The 12,311-nt window shown below is 45.7% G+C and overlaps 1 protein-coding gene across 1 annotated transcript in view; it reads left to right on the top strand.

Moving 5' to 3' along the window:
* Positions 1 to 12,311, top strand: part of LOC112069341 (uncharacterized protein C8orf34 homolog) — a 38,130-nt gene that overhangs the window by 24,743 nt on the left and 1,076 nt on the right. The window lies entirely within an intron of this gene.

The following is a 12,311-nucleotide window of genomic DNA, read 5'->3' as shown; positions in this document are numbered from 1 at the left end:
AAGCACATACTACATCCAACACACACTACATCACACACCAGCAACACACACCCAGCACAAGCACACACGCATCCAGACTCAGACTAGCCTTTAGTCTTTAGACTCTTATGTGAGCAAGTCCAACCAGTTTCATCGAAACAGTTCATGCACCTCTAGCAAACTCCATTTGACCCACAAAACCCCACCCATCAAGAATCAGCCAAACAGCTCAAGCCAGTCAGCCCGCAATCACCGATCAACCCTATCACAAAACGCACTACACACGAACAGATCACACACAGACCAGATCACCGACCAAATACAGTGGCAGCGACCGTCCAGCCAGTCAGCAAGTACAGTCATCACCAGCCAGTCAGCCAACCAGATCTAGTAATAGTCAGCTAGCCAGACCAGCCATCAGACAGCAGACAGTCAGCTAGTCAGCTAGTCAGCTAGTCAGCACAGTCAGCCTAGTCAACCAGCCAGTCAGCCAGTAACAGCCAGTATAGTCAGCCAGCCAGTTAAGCCAGAGATGCCAGTCAGTCAGCCAGTCAGCCAGTCAGTCAGCCAGTACAGTCAGCCAACAACAACCAACCAACCAACCAGTCAGTCAGCCAGTACAGTCAGCCACACCAATCCAACAAGCAGCCAGTACAGTCAGCCAGTACAGTCAGCTAGTCAGACAGCACAGTCAGCCAACAACAACCAACCAACCAACAGTCAGCCAGTCAGCCAGTACAGTCAGCTAGTCAGACAGCACAGTCAGCCAGTCAGCCTGCCAGTCAGCCAGTCAGTACAGTCAGTCAGTCAGCCAGTACAGTCAGCAGTCAGCCTGCCAACCAACCAACCAACCAAACCAAAGCTACAGTCAGCAGTCAGCCAGCAGCATCAGTCAGCCATCCAGCCATCCAGTACAGTCAGCCAGTACAGTCAGTCAGCACCAGTACAGTCAGACCATCCAGCCAGTCAGCCATCCAGCCAGTCAGCCAGACAGTCAGCCAGTCAGCCAACCAGCTAGTATAGTACAGCTAGCCAGACGTCAGCACCAGTCAGCTAGTCAGCTAGTCAGCCAGTCAGCCAGCACAGTCAGCTGTCAACCAGCCAGTCAGCCAGCCAGTACAGCCAGTATAGTTAGCCAGCCAGTCAGCCAGTTAGTCAGCCAGTCAGCAGTCAGCAGTCAGCCAGTCAGCCAGTCAGCCAGTCAGCCAGTACAGTCAGCCAACCAACCAACCAACCTACCAACCAACCAACCAGTCAGTGTCGACCAGTACAGTCAGCCAACCAACCAACCAACCAACCAACCAGCCAGCCAGTACAGTCAGCCAGTACAGTCAGCTAGTCAGACAGCACAGTCAGTCAATCAGCCAGTCAGCCAGTCAGCCAGTACAGTCAGCCAACCAACCAACCAACCAACCAACCAACCAGTCAGCCAGTCAGCCAGTCAGCCAGTACAGTCAGCTAGTCAGACAGCACAGTCAGCCAGTCAGCCTGCCAGTCAGCCAGTACAGTCAGTCAGTACAGTCAGTCCAGTCAGCCAGTACAACCAGCCTGTCAGCCCACCAGCCAGTCAGTCAGCCAGTACAGCCAGCCAGTACAGTCAGCCAGCCAGTCCAGTCAGCCAGCCAGTCAGCCAGTCAGTAGGCCAGCCAGTCAGCCAACCAGCCAGTGTAGTCAACCAGTACAGCCAGCCCGTCATCCAGTACAGTCAGCCAGCCAGTCAGTCAGTCAGCCAGTACAGCCGTCAGTCAGTCAGTCAGTCAGCCTCTATGTGAGTGCACCCTATTCCCTATATACTGTATTGCACTACTTTTGTGGTCTATGGGCCCTGGTCAACAGTAGTACACTATGTGGGGGAGTAGGTGCCATTTGGGACACAAGGCTGTGTTTCAAGGAAGAAGAGTTACATCAAGTAGAGGAAGGAAGAGGTACATCAGGAAGAGGAAGGAGAGTTACATCAGGAAGAGGAAGGAGAGTTACATCAGGAAGCAGGAAGGAGAGGTACATCAGGAAGAGGAAGGAGAGGTTACATCAAGGAAAGAAGGAGAAGGAACATCAGGAAGAGAGGAGAAGTACATCAGAAAGAGGAAGGAGAGGTAACATCAGAAGAGAGGAAAGAGAGAGGTAACATCAGGAAGAGGAAGGAGAGGTACACAGAAGAGGAAGAGAGAATTACATCAGGAAGAGGAAGAGAGATACATCAGAAGGGAAGGAGGAAGAGAAGAGGTACATCAAGAAAAGAGAGAAGGAAGAGATACATCAGGAAGAGGAAGAGAGAAGTACAATCATCAGGAAGAGGAAGGAGAGAGTAATCAGGAAGAGATAGGAGAGTAAGGAAAGGTTGTATACAAAATTCAGAGTGAAGAGGAATGGAGAGAAACAGTCTGGAAGGCAAGTTAGTAATTTTTAAAAAAGCTATGCAATCTGAGAAGATGTCTTCTGAATACCTATTTCTTCCATACTCTCCATTGCTTCCAACTTTTTACAAAAATGTGCCAATCATTAAAAAAATTCTTATTGACAAGGATATTTGAGTCTAGCATTATTGGTCTAAATATTGCCAAAGCCAAAGTGAGCATAAACAATTTAACAACACTTCACACTACAATAACACTAGTTAAATAGGTAAGATGAACCCAGTATATCATATGCATCACAAACCACGATGAAGTATTATTTCAAGTACCCGATCTATTTCCTGTGTCCCTAGATCTATCAGTTCTGAGTTTACAGTGTCATTCTAGCATCCTCAGTAACTTACAACATTAGCTTTCATACCAGTCTTAGAACGAATTCTAAAGCCGTGGGTGGGGTGAAAGACAATTGAAAACCAGTAGAAACCTAACAGAGATATATTCCTAATATTCAATGTGATTATCTTCCCTCTATGTTCCCTCTCCTCGAAATGATTCCACCCCAGCGTCTAGCTTCATATCAAATTGTTTGCAGTGAACAGAGATATGAACAAGCGCTGGCTCAGGCCGTCTGTTTCAGCTCGCCTGTGTGTTCTAGAGCTGACTTACACGATCCCTACCTGCGCCGAGGAGCCTGTCTGCAGGTTCTACAGTTCAATGCTCGCTACGCGTAGTTCATGCGATGAGTCCTCAGAAACTCCAAGCTGCCTCAGGTGCTGTTTCAGATCACCTGCACGCCGCATGGCCAGGTGCTCTCGCTTGCCATGTCTGTATGTGAAAGTCAGAATATTTCATGTGACGCGTGATGTTCATCAGCGTCATGTTTGCAGCTCAAGGCTCCGTATGATATTTCTAGCAGCCCTCCTGCATGTTCGATCACAACGTAGCGGGCCATAGCTTGCGCTATCGAAACCGTCTTAAGTAAATGTCCTGAAAAAATACAGAGGAATCACGATAAATTCCTGACCCCGCGAGTGCAAATTAATCAAAATCTCCATATTCAGATTACGAGGATGTGGCCGTGGTGCAGAACTGTATATCTCGAGATCAGGTTATACTTAACCCAGAATTCTGTAGTGACTATATAGAAGTGCGACTCTAAGAGTGAGCAATTGTATTCACTCTGATGTCCACACAATTGGAACCAAGTGTGTAAATAAGTGGAGCGTAAAGAAACTATGACTATATGACTACTAACCAAACATGAGGCTGCATACGAGCTATGCAAAAATCCAATCTCGTACATATGAGCCTAATCTGAGGGACCATCCACTCGGCTACACGAGCACCAGCTGCATCTTGAGTAACCCTGAGTCTTGCACTCACTCTGAGCCTAAGCCACGTGAATCAATTCAATGTAGTGATACGTATTTGACACGCTCGCATGGTCGGAGGTCTAGAAAAGGATGAACGTTATTTTGTAGACATCTTGGCACTACGTTCTACTGTTTGATTGTAATCTCACACGCACAGACAGCCAGAAGAGAGACAAGGCCACCACCTCAGAGCACTCGTGCCTCCCTATCGAGTTTCATTTACTACAGCGTATTTCGGTCATTACATCAAAGGCTACTTATATTTCGTAGCCACCGTGCTATTCGGCAATCTAAGCCTACCAACCCCTTGCTGCTATGCTAGTTTGTAGGTTTTTAGGCCTGTGGGACCGTGTCTGTACACCACAAGCTTATTGCTGAAAGTGTAATTGTACTTACAACAATTATCTAAAAAAAACTGGGCTGTACTAAAACAACCCAGACCTAAAACCCCAAAACATGCTGAGCATATTTATGAAGCCAATAGCAAGGATTTAATAAACCATGTTTTATAGTATAAGCCAAAAACACAGAAAATTGAAAGGCATGCAGGTGTTTAAAATCAGCACTGTGAAAAATAAATTCAACAGTACTAAGCTGGAGACTGGATGCAAAACATCTCCTTTATCTCCTCCTCATTCTCTTGTCATCATCTAAGCACAGACGATATACGAGAAGAAAAAGGAGGGCTCCCAAGATGGCGCCGGCCAGAGCCACCGGCACCTGCGCCAGTGGTCGAACCTACAAAGCCCGGCTTCAGTACCATTAACCAAAACCGATCTACCAAATTATTTAATGATTTTATAATTATTTCGTAAGCGTGTACATGAATTAACTTCCAAGAAAAATATCTTAAGTGTATTTACATACAGCCGGGAAGAAAGAAAGTCTATTTGGATATAAAGAAATCTGGCAACAGGTACCAAACCATTGACACCAGGAAAGTACGCTTTCCCGAAGCGCAAGCAAGCGCCTCTTCTAACAAGCAGATCGGCAGGCTGAACGAATATTTGGGTAGCATTGTCATCATAAAATCACTCACAAACCTTTACAGGATGCACAAGGTCTAGGGAAGAGCATTCCGCTAGCGGTTCGAGGTCGCACATTGCACCATACCTAGGATGAGCGATGGCCGTGCGGCATAGGCAAGATGCAGTAGATAGTATAGAATACAGTATATACATTAGAAATTAGTAATGTAGGATATGTAAACATGATTAAAGTGGCGTTATTTAAAGTGACTAGTGATACCTTTATTAAGTCCATGTATTAAAGTGGCCAGAGATTTGAGTCTATGTTGGCAGCAGCCTCTCTCTGTTAGTGATGGCCTTGAGATAAAAGCTGTTTTTCAGTCTCTCGGTCCCAGCTTTGATGCACCTGTACTGACCTCACCTTCTGGATGATAGCGGGGTGAACAGGCAGTGGCTCGGGTGGTTGTTGTCCTTGATGATCTTTTTGGCCTTCCTGTGACATCGGGTGGTGTAGGTGTCCTGGAGGGCAGGTAGTTTGCACCCGGTGGTGCGGTGTGCAGACCACACCTCCCTCTGGAGAGCCTTGCGGTTATGGGCGGAGCAGCTGCCGTACCAGGCGGTGATACGACCCGACAGGATGCTCTCGATTGTGCATCTGTAAAGGTTTGTGAGTGATTTAGATGACAAGCCAAATTTCTTCAGCCTCCTGCTGTTGAAGAGGCGCTGCTGCGCTTCGGGAAAGTCGTATTCCTGGTCGTAATGTTGGTATGTTGCCGTTTCTTTTATATCCAATAGTTCTTCCCGGCTGTATGTAATAACACTTAAGATTTCCTGGACTAACAATGTAAGAAATAATATATAAAATAACAAAATACTGAGTCGTTTTCTATGGACCTGAAGCGAGGCGACCATCTCTGCCGGCGCCATCTTGATACTATATATCTGCTGCAGAGAGACAAGAGAGAGCAGGAGAAAAGGAGTTTTGATCAGTCAGGGAAATAAAAGTGCTGAAAACATGTCAATCAATCAAATGCATTTCTAAAGCCCTTTTTACATCAGCCAAAGTGCTGTACAGACACCCAGCCTAAAACCCCAAACAGCAAGCAATGCAGGTGTAGAAGCACGGTGGCTAGAAAAAACTCCCTAGAAAGGTCAAAACCTAGTAAGAAACCTAGAGAGGAACCAGGCTCTGAGGGGTGGCCAGTCCTCTTCTGGCTGTGCTGGGTGGAGATTATAACAGAACTATGCCAAGATGTTCAAACGTTCATAGATGACCAGCAGGGTCAAATAATAATAATGATAGTGGTTGTAGAGGGTGCAACAGGTCAGCGCCTCAGGAGTAAATGTCAGTTGGCTTTTCATAGCCGAGCAGTCAGAGGTAGTATAAGTATAAAAACAATTGGAATAATATTGCGACATGCAACTATCAATTTTCTCCCCATCGCTACCCCTTTCTGAGGGTTTAATTAATTCACCGCGGGGCAGGAATTTTGTGATTCCTCTGTATTTTTCAGACATTTACTTGAGGTTGATGCCTAGTGAGATGATCTAAAACACCAGCGAGCTGAACAGACCTGAGCAGCCTGATTCTGAATCACAAACACCAGCGAGCTGAACAGACCTGAGCAGCCTGATTCTGAATCACAAACACCAGCGAGCTGAACAGACCTGAGCAGCCTGATTCTGAATCACAAACACAGCGAGCTGAACAGACCTGAGCAGCCTGATTCTGAATCACAAACACCAGCGAGCTGAACAGACCTGAGCAGCCTGATTCTGAATCACAAACACCAGCGAGCTGAACAGACCTGAGCAGCCTGATTCTGAATCACAAACACCAGCGAGCTGAACAGACCTGAGCAGCCTTATTCTGAATCACAAAGTGATTGAAGCTAGAGCTGGGTATCAATGAGAGAGGGAAATAGGGAGAATTTATTTGTATATTTTTTTTATCTTCCACCCACTGTTCGTACTATAACTAATTGTGTTAATGCTAAAACACTGTAAACAGCTGATAATATAACACGTGAAATATCTTTACCTTTTTGGTGCAATGTTTACTGTTATTTTCTAATAGTTTTTAGTTGATGTTGTTAAATTGTTTATTTCACTTGCTTTGGCAATATAACCATATGTTTCCCTTGTCAATAAAGCCAATTTTTAAATTGAATTGAAAGTGGGAGAGAGAGAGGGATGGACATCTTCCTGATGTAACTCTCCTTCCTCTTCCTGAGTAACTCTCCTTCCTCTTCCTGATGTACCTCTCCTTCCTCTTCCTGATATACCTCTCCTTCCTCTTCCTGATGTAACTCTCCTTCTCTTCCTGATGTAACTCTCCTTCCTCTTCTTGATGTACCTCTCCTTCCACTTCCTGATGTACCTCTCCTTCTCTTCCTGATGTAACTCTTCTTTCCTCTTCCTGATGTACTCTCCTTCCTCTTCCTGATGTACCTCTCCTTCCTCTTTCTGATGTACCTCTCCTTCCTCTTTCTGATGTAACTCTCCTTCCTCTTCCTGATGTACCTCTCCTTCCTCTTCCTGATGTAACTCTCCTTCCTCTTCCTGATGTACCTCTCCTTCCTCTTCCTGATGTAACTCTCCTTCCTCTTCCTGATGTAACTCTCCTTCCTCTTCCTGATGTATCCTTCTCTCTACTTGATGTAACTCTTCTTCCTTGAAAACACAGCCTTGTGTCCCAAATGGCACCCTACTCCCCCACATAGTGTACTACTGTTGACCAGGGCCCATAGACCACAAAAGTAGTGCAATACAGTATATAGGGAATAGGGTGCACCCTACATAGAGGCTGACTGACTGACTGACTGACTGCTGTACTGGCTGACTGACTGACTGGCTGGCTGACTGTACTGGATGACGGGTGGCTGTACTGGTTGACTACACTGGCTGGTTGGCTGACTGGCTGGCCTACTGACTGGCTGACTGGCTGGCTGACTGGACTGGCTGGCTGACTGTACTGGCTGGCTGTACTGGCTGACTGCACTGGCTGGTTGGCTGACAGGCTGGTTGTACTGGCTGACTGGACTGACTGTACTGACTGACTGTACTGGCTGACTGGCAGGCTGACTGGCTGACTGTGCTGTCTGACTAGCTGACTGTACTGGCTGACTGGCTGACTGGCTGACTGGTTGGTTGGTTGGTTGGTTGGTTGGTTGGCTGACTGTACTGGCTGACTGGCTGACTGGCTGACTGACTGACTGTGCTGTCTGACTAGCTGACTGTACTGGCTGACTGTACTGGCTGGCTGTGGTTGGTTGGTTGGTTGGTTGGCTGACTGTACTGGCTGACACTGACTGGTTGGTTGGTTGGTAGGTTGGTTGGTTGGTTGGCTGACTGTACTGGCTGACTGGCTGACTGGCTGACTGGCTGACTGACTGACTGGCTGACTAACTGGCTGACTGGCTGGCTAACTATACTGGCTGTACTGGCTGGCTGACTGGCTGGTTGACTAGCTGACTGTGCTGGCTGACTGGCTGACTAGCTGACTAGCTGACTGTGCTGTCTGACTGGCTGGCTAGCTGACTATACTAGCTGGTTGGCTGACTGGCTGACTGTACTGGCTGACTGGCTGGATGGCTGACTGGCTGGATGGCTGACTGTACTGGCTGACTGACTGTACTGGCTGACTGTACTGGATGGCTGGATGGCTGACTGACTGGCTGACTGGCTGACTGTACTGGTTGGTTGGTTGTGTTGGTTGGCAGGCTGACTGGCTGACTGTACTGGCTGACTGACTGACTGTACTGACTGGCTGACTGGCAGGCTGACTGGCTGACTGTGCTGTCTGACTAGCTGACTGTACTGGCTGACTGGCTGACTGGTTGGTTGGTTGGTTGGTTGGTTGGCTGACTGTGGCTGTCTGACTAGCTGACTGTACTGGCTGACTGTACTGGCTGACTGGCTGGTTGGTTGGTTGGCTGACTGTACTGGCTGACTGACTGGTTGGTTGGTTGTTGGTTGGTTGGCTGACTGTACTGGCTGACTGACTGGCTGACTGGCTGACTGACTGGCTGACTGGCTGACTAACTGGCTGGCTGACTATACTGGCTGTACTGGCTGACTGGCTGGTTGACTAGCTGACTGGCTGACTAGCTGACTAGCTGACTAGCTGACTGTGCTGTCTGACTGGCTGGCTAGCTGACTATACTAGCTGGTTGGCTGACTGGCTGGTTGACTGACTGTACTGGCTGACTGGCTGGATGGCTGACTGTATTGGCTGACTGGCTGGATGGCTGACTGTACTGGCTGGCTGGATGGCTGACTGACTGGCTGACTGGCTGACTGGCTGACTGTACTGGTTGGTTGGTTGGTTGGCAGGCTGACTGGCTGACTGGTTGACTGTACTGGCTGACTGGCTGACTGGCTGGTTGGCTGGCTGGTTGGCTGGGGAAACTTAATCACCTTTTATCAGTGAAAAACCAGAGAACACAGAAACCTTTAGAAGGGAACACAATATATTTATTAACAGTTTTGGCCCGGAGGACTGTACTCTGAGGTATACTTGGTTTTAAAGAAAATAAAAACAGCTGTAGAACTAATGGGACTGACATTGGTGTTAGCCAACGCTCAACGTCTTTAGTTGAGTTCACTGAGGGTTTTCTCCCTGTGACAGGCTGCTCCTTCTCCACGGGCCAGTGTACCTTTCCTTGTAATACCATTAGTAGTCTTTAGAGCCTTTAAAGGAGAGCGAGAAACAGAGAGAGAGACACATTCTCTGTTTTTTCAACGGCCAAGACTTTTAGAAATCATCAAAAACAAAGGAGGACCAAGGCACTCTTCATATGATGAATTAAAATGCCTTTATTTGTATGGCCCTAGGGCAGCTGGGTAGTTAGCTGTGCTCCCCCCTGACGTAGGCCATGCAGCTGAAATATGTCAAGAGTTTTAAAAACTTTGTTTCTATTGAACGTGCCATACAAATAAAGGACTTTAAATTCCTTATATGAAGAGTGTCTTTGTCCTCTTTTCTTTTAATGGACCAATTTACCCCCTTTTACCAAAGAGACCTTCTGTCTACTAAAACCTACTGTTGTGTACCTTAGTACCTTTCTGTCTACCAAAACCTACTGTTGTGTACCTTGGTACCTGCTGCTACCAAAACCTACTGTTGTGTACCTTGGTACCTTCTGTTACCAAAACCTACTGTTGTGTACCTTGGTACCTGCTGTCTACCAAAACCTACTGATGTGTACCTTGGTACCTTCTGTCTACCCAAAACCTACTGTTGTGTACTTGGTACCTGCTGCTCTACCAAACCTACATGATGTGTACCTTGGTACCTTCTGTCTACCAAAACCTACTGTTGTTACCTTAGTACCTTCTGTCTACCAAACCTACTGTTGTGTACCTTAGTACCTTCTGTATCCAAAACTACTGTGTGTGTACCTTCGGTACCTGCTGTCTACCAAAACCTACTGATGTGACCTTGGTACCTTCTGTCTACCAAAACCTTACTGTTGTGACCTTAAGTACTCTTCTTGTCTACAAAACCTACTGTTGTGTACCTTGGTACCTTCTGTCTACCAAAACCTACTGTTGTGTACCTTGGTACCTTTCTGTCTACCAAAACCTACTGTTGTGTACCTTGGTTACCTGCTGTCTACCAAAACCTACTGATGGTGTACTTGGTACCTTCTGTCTACCAAAACCTACTGTTGTGTACCTTAGTACCTTCTGTCTACCAAAAACCTACTGGTGTGTACCTTGGTACCTGCTGTCTACCAAAACCTACTGATGTGTACCTTGGTACCTTCTGTCTACCAAAACCTACTGTTTGTGTACCTTGGTACCTTGCTGTCTACCAAAACCTACTGATGTGTACCTTGGTACCTTCTGTCTACCAAACTACTGTTGTGTACCTTAGTACCTTCTGTCTACCAAAACTTACTGTTGTGTACCTTCTGTCTACCAAAAACCTACTGTTGTTGTACCTTCTGTCTACCAAAACCTACTGTTGTGTACCTTCTGTCTACCAAAACCTACTGTTGTGTACCTTCTGTCTACCAAAACTACTGTTGTGACCTTCTGTCTACCAAACCTACTGTTGTTACCTTCTGTCTACCAAAACCTACTGTTGTTGTACCTTGGTACCTTCTGTCTACCAAAACCTACTGTTGTGTGACCTTCTGTCTACCAAAACCTACTGTTGATGTGGTACCTTCTGTCTACCAAAACCTACTGTTGTGTACCTTCTGTCTACCAAAACCTACTGTTGTGTACTTCTGTCTACCAAAACCTACTGATGTATACCTTGGTACCTTCTTTGTCTACCAAAAACCTACTGTTGTGTACCTTCTGTCTACAAAACCTACTGATGTGTACCTTCTGTCTACCAAAACCTACTGTTGTGTACCTTAATACCTTCTGTCTACCAAAACTACTGATGTGTACCTTCTGTCTACCAAAACCTACTGTGTGGTGTACCTTAGTACCTTCTGTCTACCAAAACCTACTGATGTGTACCTTCTGTCTACCAAACCTACTGTTGTGTACCTTCTGTCTACCAAAACCTACTGTTGTGTACCTTCTGCTCTACCAAAACCTACTGTTTGTGTACCTTAGTACCTTCTGTCTACCAAAACCTTGTGTCACCTTAGCAGCTCATCCTTCCATCTTTTGTCGACTTTTAGAAAATCAGTTGAGTTTCTATTTAGTTTTAGTTTCTTTGTTTAATAACTTCTTATGGCTGAAGGGGCAGTATTGAGTAGCTTGGATAAAATGTGCCCATATAAAACGGCGCTCCTCAGTCATCAATTGCTAATATTTGCATATTATTATTAGTATTGGATAGAAAACACTCTAAGTTTCTAAAACTGTTTGAATTATGTCTGTGAGATTAACAGAACTCATATTGGCAGGCAAAATCCTGAGTTGAAATCAAAACAGGATGTCAGAATCTGAGCTTGTCTGTATTCACCAGAGTCCCTTAAGAAAATCCAATTGAGTTATGAATGATGTTGCACTGCCTAGGGTTCCACTAGATGTCAACCATCAATAGAAATTCCAATGAGACTTCTATGATGTTGTGGGAGAGAATGAGAGCAGAATCAGTCAGGTGTCCATCAAGCAGCCATTTCCTGATCATGCCTTTTCTTCATGCAAGAACTGACGTTCCACATTGCTCACGCAGACAAGAACGAATACTCCGGTTGGAACTTTATTGAAGGTATATGTTAAAAACATCCTAATGATTGATTCAGTACTTAGTTTGAAATGTTTCTTCGACGGTAATATCACATTTTGAAGTTTTTGTCCGATATAACGCTGACCAGAATTAGCGTTTGGATATGTAAACCAGACACGCTAACAAAAGAAGGTATTTGGACATAAATAACGGATTTTTTTCGAACAAAACAAACATTTATTGTTGACCTGGGATTCCTGGTGTGCTTTCTGATCTAGATCATCAAAGATAATGGATATTTATCATGTATTTTATTGTTTATAGTGACGCCATCTTTGCAGCTGTGGTATGCTGTTTTTTGAGCCGCCGTCTCAGATTATAGCTTGCAATTCTTTTCCGTAAAGTTTTTTTGAAATCTGACACAGCGGTTGCATAAGGAGAGGTATATCTTATAATTCAATGTGTATAACTTGTTTATCATCTATATTTATGATGA

Source organism: Salvelinus sp. IW2-2015, unplaced genomic scaffold, assembly GCF_002910315.2.
Source record: "Salvelinus sp. IW2-2015 unplaced genomic scaffold, ASM291031v2 Un_scaffold990, whole genome shotgun sequence".
Classification (NCBI taxonomy): domain Eukaryota; kingdom Metazoa; phylum Chordata; class Actinopteri; order Salmoniformes; family Salmonidae; genus Salvelinus; species Salvelinus sp. IW2-2015.
Note: the sequence above shows the minus strand (reverse complement) of the source record. Positions and strands in the feature narration are given on the sequence as shown.